At 37.1% G+C, this 9635-nt stretch overlaps 2 long non-coding RNA genes across 4 annotated transcripts in view; both read left to right on the top strand.

Annotated features, from left to right (window-relative positions):
* LOC116076124 overlaps window positions 1–9452 on the top strand; it is a 40140-nt gene extending 30688 nt beyond the window's left edge. For both annotated transcript variants that reach the window (XR_004112825.1, XR_004112826.1), the window contains exons 3-4: window positions 4836–4961; window positions 9400–9452. This is a non-coding gene — a long non-coding RNA (uncharacterized LOC116076124). The remainder of the gene's footprint in view (window positions 1–4835; window positions 4962–9399) is intronic.
* Window positions 9453–9562: 110 nt separating this feature from the next.
* The window catches only part of LOC116076359, a 12895-nt gene continuing 12822 nt past the window's right edge, over window positions 9563–9635 (top strand). The window contains exon 1 of one of the 2 annotated variants that reach the window (XR_004112915.1): window positions 9563–9610. This is a non-coding gene — a long non-coding RNA (uncharacterized LOC116076359). The remainder of the gene's footprint in view (window positions 9611–9635) is intronic. The other variant, XR_004112916.1, reaches the window with a different exon arrangement.

Here is a 9635-nt window from a genome sequence, read left to right as displayed (position 1 = left end):
GATGGGTGGATGGGTGGTGGGTGGATGATGGGTGGATGGATGGATGAATGGATGGGTGGGTGGGTGGTAGGTGGATGGATAGGTGGATGGATAGATGGGTGGATGGGTGGGTGGGTGGTGGGTAGATGGGTAAATAAGGAAGATTCAAATCTGTTAACTACTGGCACAAACTTGACCTTTTTGACTAATATAAGGCAAAATAGTATGCTTGAGCATAAAATGTAATTGTCACTTAAAATAAAGCATGATGATTACTATGTTTGTTATACAAGTTATATGTCTAAAATGATTAGGATAGATCTGTAATTTTTTCTGTGTTCTCATGCTGTGAAAAAGCAAGTTACCAAAAGTCCTGTAAGTTAACACCACTGTTGTATCAAACAACAACATTCTAAAAGGAAAGAGACATTTGAGGTCATTGGTAAAACTGTCCTCCTTGAAGCTAAAGTTCCACAGAGATGGAGGGGCTGCTGACATTTGCCATATTACAGGTTTCACACTTGAAACTTCTATATCTCACTAAGATCACAAGGAAATGGATAGAAGAGCTTCATAGTTTTCTATGCACCCACAGTGTAACCACAAAAATAAATCTCTGATTGCTTAACATCTCAGCTAGTCCATCTCAGGCTGAAAGAGAGGCTTAACATTTCAAACCAAGGTTCATATGGGAAAATGCAAAAAATAATTTGGAACAGGTAAGATGTAAAAGCTAACGAAGAAACAATTTAAGATTGTATTCAGGAACAAAGTCTCTTTGGGAAATGATGATAAGGTATCCAATTGATTTTGTTCTTCCAACAGCAACAAAAAAATGGAAATAGAGCTACTTTATGAGCCATAAAAGCACATACATACATACACATATACACATACACACACATAAAATTAATAAGTTCTGACTTTTAATAATATGTTCTGAGAATTGAACTCAATATGTCAGTCTTGACATCAAGCTCCTTTACCCACTGAGCCATCTTGCCTGGTGAGAAAACAAAACATTTTAAACTTAGATATAAAAAATTTCTTTTCTTTTGATTATAGGAACCAAATTTATTTCTCTGATAGATTATATATATGTATATATATATGTATATGTGTGTGTATGTATACATACATTAATACACATATTTTCAGGTAGACATATGTATACACAGTGTTATAATTTCTATCATCCTATATAATTACTGATTATAAATTATTATAGTATTTATAAGAGTTTTAAAAATAAATAACTACTACATGACAATATATCAATTCATAGCTCCTATTTTTAGCCTACTAGGAATGAATATGTATCATAGACATGAGAAAATAAGACCACCACTCTTCTATGCCTCATCTCCTATCAACTCAGTTAGGGTAAAAAATATTATGGCCATCAACTTCATCCTTCAATTAGAATTATACTCTAGGTTTTTATAAATTAGTTGACTTAGTCTTTTAGAATTAAAATGTTAGCTAACCTGGGAGGAATACCATTGATTGAGGAAGTAGAAAATTGAGACATCAAATGTTAAACTGAATCACTATTTTTATCTTTAGCTATATACACCAGGTAAGCATATTAAGTATTTGATGCCAAATTGATTTAGATTTCATGTGCAAAATAATTTTAGCTGATATATTTTTATTAGATATTTTCTTTATTTACTTACTAATGTTATCCCCTTTCCTGGTTTCCCCTCCAAAAACACTCATCCCCTCGCCCCAAACAATGCTCACCAACCCACCCACTCCTGCTTCCTGGCCCTGGCATTCTCCTACACTGGAGCATAGAGCCTTCACAGGACCAAGGACCTCTCCTCCCATTGATGACCCTCAAGGCCATCCTCTGCTACATATGCAGCTGGAGCCATAAGTCCCACCATGTGTACTCTTTGGTTGGTGGTTTAGTCCCAGGGATATCTGGGGGTACTGGTTAGTTCATATTATTGTTCCTCCTATGGGGCTGCAAACCCCTTCAGCTCTCTGGGTCCTTTATCTAGCTCCTCCATTGGGGATCCTGTGCTCAGTTCAATGGTTGGCTGTGAGCATCTGCCTCTGTATTTGTCAGGCACTGGTAGAGTCTCTCAGGAGACAGCTGTAACAGGCTTCTGTCAGCAACCACTTGTTGACATCCACAATGGTGTCTGGGTTTGGTGATTGTATGTGGGATGGATTGGCAGGTGGGGCAAACTTTGGATAGTCATTCCTCCAGTCTCTGCTCCACACTATCTCTGTAATTCCTTCCATGGGTATTTTGTTCCCCCTTCTAAGAAGGAATGAAGTATCCACATTTTGGTCTTCCTGCTTCTTGAGTTTCATGGGGTTAGTGAATTGTATCTTGGGTATTCTGAGCTTCTGGGGTAATATCTACCAATCAGTGAGTGCTTAATGTGTTCTCTATGTGACTGGGTTACCTCACTTAGGATGATATTTTCTAGTTCCATCCATTTGCGTAAGAATTTCATGAATTCATTGTTTTTAATTGCTGAGTACTACTCCATTTGTAAATGTACTACATTTTCTGTATCCATTCCTCTGTTGAGGAATATCTTGGTTCTTTCCAGTTTCTGACTATTATAAATAAGGCTGCTATGAACATAGTGGAGTATGTGTCCTTATTACATGTTGGAGTATCTTCTGGGTATATGCCCAGGAGTGGTATTTCTGGGTCCTCAGGTAGTACTATGTCCAATTTTCTGAGAAATTGCCAAACTGATTTCCAGAGTGGTTGTACCAGCTTACAATCCCCCTAGCAATGGAGGAGTGTTCCTCTTTCTCTACATCCTTGCCAACATCTCCTATCACCTGAGTTCTTGAACTTAGCAATTCTGACTGGTGTGAGGTAGAATCTCAGGGTTGTTTTGATTTGCATTTCCCTGATAACTAAGGATGTTGAACATTTCTTTAGGTGCTTCTCAGCCATTTGGTATTCCTCAGTTGAGAGTTCTTTGTTTAGTTAAGTACCCCATTTTAAATAAGTTTATTTGGTTCTCTAGGGTCTAATTTCTTGAGATCTTTGTATATATTGGGATATTAGCTCTCTATTAGATGTAGGATTGGTAAAGATCTTTTCCCAATTTGTTGGTTGCCATTTTGTCCTATTGACAGTGTCTTTTGCCTTGCAGAAGCTTTGCAATTTTATGAGGTCCCATTTGTCAATTCTTGATCTTAGAGCATGAGCTACTGCTTGTTCTGTTCAGGAAATCTTCCCCTGTGCCCATGTGCTTGAGGCTCTTCCCCACTTTCTTTTCTATTAGTTTCAGTGTATCTGGTTTTATGCAGAGGTCCTTGACCCACTTGGACTTGAGCTTTGTACAAGGAGACAAGAATGGATTGATTTGTTTTTTTCTACATGCTAACCACCAGTTGAGCCAGCACCATTTATTGAAAATGTTTTCTTTTTTCCACTGGATGGTTTTAGCTCCTTTGTCAAAGATCAAGTGACCATAGGTGTGTAGGTGTATTTCTGGGTCTTCAATTCTATTCCATTGATCCACTTGCTTGTCACTATACTTATACCATGCAGTTTTTAATCGTATTTGCTCCGTAGTACAGCTTGAGGTCAGGAATGGTGATTCCACCAGAAGTTCTTTTATTGTTGAGAATAGTTTTTGTTATCCTAGATTGTTTGTTATTCCCAATTAATTTACAAATTCCTCTTTCTAACTCTGTGAAGAATTGATGCAGATGCATTGAGTTTTTTTAGATTGCTTTCGGCAAGATGGCCATTTTTACTGTATTAATCCTGCCAATCCATAAGCATGGGAGATCTTTTTATCTTCTGAGATCTTCGATCCCTTTCTTCATAGACTTGAAGTTCCTGTCATATAGATCTTTCACTTGCTTAGTTAGAGTCACACCAAGGTATTATTTGTGACTATTGTGAAGGGTGTTGTTTCCCTAATTTCTATCTCAGCCTGTTTATCCTTTGTGTAGAGGAACGGCACTGATTTGTTTGAGTTAATTTTATATCCAGCTACTTTGCTGAAGTTTTTATTAACTGATGTCTTTTAAAATTTCACTGTCTCTCTGATGTCCCTTGTCTCTAAGTATGAGTGTTTGTGAATTTTAAGCCTGTGAGTAGTTGTACACATCTGTGTACCAGCATGTGGAGTCCAGAGGTCACTATCAGCTATCTTCCCCCATTGATCTCAACATTATTATTATTAATTATTTTATTAAGATGAGGAGATCGAATGTGTATCCCCTAGTTTCAGTCACTCTGGCTGAACAGCAATAGTTCCTGCTGTCACCAGGCTGGAATCCCTGGGGAATGCTGACATTCTAGCTTTTATTTGGACTAGGGATCCAAACTCAGAACCCCAATGTTTGCACAGCAAGTGCTTTACCCTCATCCCATCCCCCCTGTTTGACTACTTCAAATACAACTTCTTCCCCTGAAGGTGTAGCAATAATGGCTTCTGTCCACTTTCTATCACAGAGTTCTCATGAGGCTTGTCCATACAGAACATGGAATCTCACCAAGAAATGTAAATATCTGGAAATACCATGCATTTTGTCTCACCTTCCTTTGCCTGTTAAATAATTCTGAAAGCCACCCACAAGAGATCTGAGATTGGCTGCTAGGCTTGTTTGATTCTTTTACGTTTTTAAGAGTTTGGCAAATTTTAGTCATGCTACTCATATTGGACTAAGAACATGAAGAGAAGATATTGAAATAGTGCTAAAATAAAAACTGCGCAGTAAATCTTGTTGGTTATCTGTGACATTTTACAGTTCCCTGCTCTGCATAACATGAAAGGAGGTATTATACATTGAAGAAAGAGTTGTAAAGTGACTCAATCAACATTAAAACTATGACAGCCATATTTCTTATTTCGGAATAGGTAATACATGTTAAGATGCAATTACATCAAGAAGAAAGAAGTTCTCCACTTGCTGGTGATAATACAATAGAATAAGTGACCAGAGCTGATCAGCTAAAATAACCACAGCAAGTATCTACTGCATAAGTAAGCTCTAAGGCTGTTACAGACTAAATTGGAACAAGTTCGATTTTACGTAAAAATTTCAAAACACGAGTACACTTTCAGTTGGTTTTAAATGAGGGAAGTCATTAATTTGAGCAATATAATAAACTCTAATATTTGTAAACATTCCTAATCCAAAGATAAATATATAAAATAGAGGGTGATCTGTCATTTAGTACATTGTTCCTTCTATTTGGTTACAACTCCTTTAGAATTGCACAGCAGTTTGACACTTTTCATAAATTAGTGAATCTACAGTTTCTCTCCTTGTCTCTTAAGGAATATATCCACACCTCAAGCTGCTAATAACTCCACATGTTTGACTTTACTCTTAGAATAGTTGAGAGATAGTCATTTTAATGAAATTACAACCATATTTGTAGTTTAATCAGCATCTACTGATATGTCTAGCACACCATTTTTCATTAACTTTGTGTGTTTGAAGGTCTGTTAATAAATCTCTTTCTATGTTATGTAGAGTTTTAAAGCAACTACAAATCTTAAGGGCCATGCTCTTACTCATTTTTAGAAAATATTTATCATGAGACCAAGGCAATTAGAAACATTTACCGGCAACCCAACACTTTGAAGCACTAGTAAGCTTGAAGCATAGAGTAAGAAAGAGAAGGAGCATTTCCAAGATAATGTTCTAAGAATTCTGGAGAAGAATTATGTACATTTGCATAAGGGGTTATAGTAACAGTGATCCAAAAGATAGGTTGCAGCACCATATAGCTTCAGGTAGAAGTATTATGGGGATATATGGAATAGAGTAAATGGTCTTCAAGATAAATTGAGGTCATTGGGAACTTCTGATTTTTTTTTCAGAGCAGCACAGTGAGTAAATTGAGGCTAGCTCTTTTAACATGCCAATCCTACATCGACAAAAAGAGGTTCTCACTAAAGTTCACATGAATGTGAAAAGTGCAAGTTTGTTAACACAGAGATTTAGTAATCAAAACTCCTCTTACTCCAATGAGCCCTCCTGATTTTTATGCTTCAACATAAATCACAAGGGGGTATAAACATTAAAACAACCAAACACTATTTCATTGTTTTGTTTAGAACTGAAATATTACTCTTATTCATATACCATTGGTCAGTTGGCCTTGTCATTTATCCAATAGTAGTTCTCTTCTTTGTGAGATAATGCAGCATAAATGAGAACTAACATACAAAGGGAAAGTATATATGGGGGTGGTGGAAGAATATGTATAGGAAAAATGATTATCTCTAAAATTCATTATACTCAATAAAGGTACCTAAAGCAACATTAGCAAGAGTGATGAAGACCAATAGATACTTTTGCAAAGTAAGAATAAGAAGGGTCTACTTAATATTATACCAACTATACAAACTGAGGCAAAATCTACTGTATTAGATCATAATTTGGGATAAATATATACTTCAAAATATTAAAATATGCACCATAAGGATGCATACTAAATTTCTGTAATGATTTTCTCTGGAGAAAAAGTAAAGGCACAGAACTGTGGAAATACATAAAATAAAAGCCAACTTTGTCCATAACATATTATCTCATTTACTGTAAGATATTAATGGCCTGCAGAAATGGCTCAGAAGTTAGCAGCCTGAGCCATTCTTCCAGAGGACTCAAGTTTAATTCCCAGCACGTAAGCCAGGAGGCACATTTTTAAAAATCAAATAAATCTTTAGAGATTAAAATAAAAATAGGACAGCAGATAATTACTTTCTTTTTTCATTTGAGATAGAGAGTATAAATTTGTTGATTGAAGTTAATTTTTCCTAAATGACAGAAGGCAGAACACGTGTACATTGAGCTTAGTTGATTTCCTAGAAAGGAGGGACTCATGGCTCACACTTCGGGCAGTTTTATAATAAAACAGTTGTATTATTCAGCAGTTTTCACACTATGACTGGATAGTTTGTTGTACCCTCTTTTGTGAACTGAAAATCTCCACACTGAGCTGCTGAGTTTAATTTAGGGTGGAAAAATGAGAAAGAGAGTGTTACCAGATGGGAAAGGATAGGCTGCTTCAGTTTAATGAATTTATACTCTTCTCCAATCTATCTCCCAGACGATTCAGAGAGCAGAAACAACCCACATGGTTCCCAGGAATACACACTAGAAAACAACTTTTGAAGGCAGTCCACAAAGGTGGCAGAATCCTGCAACTGCTTTATTTTCCTTTTTTCAAGTTTTCTACTTTCATTTATTTATTTACTGGACATAAAGGACAACTCTTTGGGGTCAGTTCTCCCCTTTAAGCACATGGAGTCCAAGGTTAAAATTTAGATAATCAAGCTTGGCAGCAAGTGGTTTTATCCACTGAGCCATGTTGCCATCCCTAGTCTTTTTTCTGGATAGACTAAATGCCAACTAATTAATCTTTCCTTCTGTTCATATTACTCAATCATGGTCCATAAAACAACAAATTTGACTTGAGAGACTATTGATGGTTTATAGGAGTCTGTTATTCCCTCCTAGAACTCACTTGCTTTTCCCTTTGTAGCTGGAGCAATCTGGTTTGGTGGAGAAATAGTGCATCAGTTCTGCCTTTTGAGATTAAAGAAAGGGATGACAAAAGACAAATGCTTTTGATAAAGGCAGAAAACACAAATGTGAAGAAGATATACCACAAGGAGGCATGATGACAGACAGGCTGGAGTCTGCTGGCCTAACCAAGTTTGCCTTGACCACATCAAACAAGATTCATCACTGGATCAAAATTCCTACCACTTGTATAATAGCTCTGTCTCTGAATACATATTTTCCCATACAAGGAAGGATCAGATATTCTTATATCTAATGAGTATAGCAGCTCAGTGTGGAGATTTTCAGTTCACAAAATAGTATACAGTAAACTATCTGGTCATAGTAAAACAGCTGAATAATACAACTGTTTTATTATAAAACTGTCTGAAGTGTGAGCTTTGAGTCCCTCCTTTCTTGGAAATCAACTAAGCTCATGAGATATAAGACTGTAATAAAATGTCAGCTTCTGTAATAAAATGTCCTGACACAATAAACTTAAATAAGAATCACTGTGGAGAAATCAAGGCATGAGAAACTTGAAGCAAGTTACATTATATCTAGAGTCAAAAGGAGATAGCTATGAATTAACACATATATTATTACTACTGCACAACTTTCTCCACTCTTACAGTTTAGGTTCCACTGAGTAAGCAATAATTCCACCCACAGTAAACTAATCTTCCCATATCAATTAAGGTAATCCAGATAATCTCCACATTCAGGTTGACGGGTCAACCTAATCTAGACAATTCCTCACTGTGACTCCCTTTCCAAGTGGATCTAGATTGTGGCAAGTGGACAAATAAAACTATTCATCATAACTACATACTTTATATTTTATATTTTATCAATAATAACTCAGCTGTTCTGACAAGGGATCACATCCAAAGACCTAGGCCTATGTGATCCACTATGGTTGGAATACAGATATGCCACCCCTTAATTCCTCTGGCTGGAATACAGACAGCCTTTGGTACACACCATTAATTCCGAACAATGTAGGTAAAGGTAGTTTATAGAAGAAAGCAGCCATGTTTGAAAGTGAAGTCTAATTAAGGGGAAGAAAAAGTAACAAATCAGAGAAAGATTTGACAGAATCAGTCAGAGGTAGAATACACCCAACTATCAAGAGAACAGACAGAAAGGAAAGGTGGCTTATGAAATTAGCAAACACAGACAGACACACACACATACATACACAAACATACATACACACACACACACACACACACACACACACACGAGAGGGTCAGGGAGGCAGTTTTGCCAGAACAGTTTTATAGAGATAGGTTGAAAAATGAGAAGCCAGAAGTTTAAAAAATATTGCTAGAGTTAATTTAGATTACAACCAGAACAGTTCAGTGAGAAGCTGAGAGAAGCCAGTTTAAATCAGTCAGCTGGTAGAAGAGTTTTGGCCAAACAACTGGGTTGAACAATTCACCCAGAGTTCAGAAAGAGCTGGGACAAAAAAGGTGAACTTATTCAGCAGTAAGCCTCTGCGATGAGAATTACATATGGTGAATAAAAGTTACTTTTACATAGACCACACTCTCTGTTTCAGCAACAACAACAGACAAGTAATGGACAGATAAATAGAAAATGAACTGAGACACAAGCTTTCTTAATGTATGATTTGTTATGCCACATAGTAAACTTAGAAGACCCAATCCTTCCTCTTCCAGCATGTGTTCTTCAACCATGGAGACAGGACTGTTTAGTAAAAAGGAATAACCTATTTTGACATTTCCAAAGTGTTCTAAAAGAACCTCCAAATCTTGTTTTATTGGCAAAAAATGGAAATGTTTAATCACTATTCTTTTGTTTTTAATGTAACTGACTTCTCTACTTATCCAATGCTTTCATCTTTCTTTTTAAAATTATTTCTCGGCCATCCTCTCTCAGGTGAGTTCCTAAGCCAGGAGCAGCCAGCCAGGAGACACAGGCCCCACCAGTCGCAGGGGAGCCGCAGGGCGGCAGGGACAGGATCCTCTCAGCTTCCAAGTGACAGAGGTGGATCAGCGACCTTCACTGCCCCTTCCCTGCAAGTGGAGGGCCTGCCTCCAGGGACAACCTTGACCCAGAGTCTCCAGTGAGAGCCGCCATCTTCTCTCCTGTGAGTTTCTAAGACCAGAGCAGCC

The sequence above is a fragment of the Mastomys coucha genome, unplaced genomic scaffold (assembly GCF_008632895.1).
Source record: "Mastomys coucha isolate ucsf_1 unplaced genomic scaffold, UCSF_Mcou_1 pScaffold4, whole genome shotgun sequence".
Classification (NCBI taxonomy): domain Eukaryota; kingdom Metazoa; phylum Chordata; class Mammalia; order Rodentia; family Muridae; genus Mastomys; species Mastomys coucha.
Note: the sequence above shows the minus strand (reverse complement) of the source record. Positions and strands in the feature narration are given on the sequence as shown.